Below are 611 nucleotides of genomic sequence, written 5' to 3'. Positions count from 1 at the left end.
CGCGGCAGCGCCCACCCGCCCACCTTCCCATCCCTCCCCACCGCCGCTGGGCAGGGAGAACCGACTTTGCCCCCCGCCTCAGGCCGCCAAGCAGCCTCCCTTTTCCTCAGCGGGGTGAGGGGAACCTAGAGCCCGCCGACGTGGAGATGGGGGCAGGGACACTCCCCCCTCCCGCCGCCATCACCTCAGGGACGAAAACGAGCCCTTCTCCCGGCAGGGCGAGGGCCTCCCAACCCCTCAACGGGGCGGACGGCGGACGTGGTCCCCTGAAGAAGCAACAGGCGCCCCCATCCTCGTCCCAGCCGGGGAGTGCCGACCCCCTCGCCCCTCCCGCACTTCACCTCCGGAAGCGAGGCCGAAGCCTGGGCGAAGACCTCGCCTCACTCCGCCCCCTGCGCCATTTTATCGCCCCTCTCCCCGACCTCCCCCACCCGAGGCAGCCCGGGCAGCGCCAGGGGGCGGGCAAACAGGCAATGATTGGCAGGAACACGCCCCGCCTCCCAGAGGGTGGAGCCTCACGCAGGCGCCTCAACCCCGCCCTCCGCATCGCCTACCCCGCCTACTGACTCCACCTCTTCTCGTCTCATCGACCCGCTCGACTTTCTGCTGCT

At 70.7% G+C, this 611-nt stretch overlaps 1 protein-coding gene across 4 annotated transcripts in view; it reads right to left on the bottom strand.

Moving 5' to 3' along the window:
- Positions 1-441, bottom strand: part of S100PBP (S100P binding protein) — a 42,675-nt gene extending 42,234 nt beyond the window's left edge. For 2 of the 4 annotated variants that reach the window (XM_005878367.2, XM_014549503.1), the window contains exon 1: positions 342-441. The gene's annotated coding sequence lies outside the window, so the exon portion shown is untranslated. Of the gene's footprint in view, positions 1-184; positions 300-341 lie in introns of those variants that run through there. The other 2 variants (XM_005878369.2, XM_005878368.2) reach the window with 2 other exon arrangements.
- Between the last annotated feature and the right edge of the window lie 170 nt (positions 442-611).

This window comes from Myotis brandtii, unplaced genomic scaffold (assembly GCF_000412655.1).
Source record: "Myotis brandtii unplaced genomic scaffold, ASM41265v1 scaffold555, whole genome shotgun sequence".
Taxonomy (NCBI): domain Eukaryota; kingdom Metazoa; phylum Chordata; class Mammalia; order Chiroptera; family Vespertilionidae; genus Myotis; species Myotis brandtii.
Note: the sequence above shows the minus strand (reverse complement) of the source record. Positions and strands in the feature narration are given on the sequence as shown.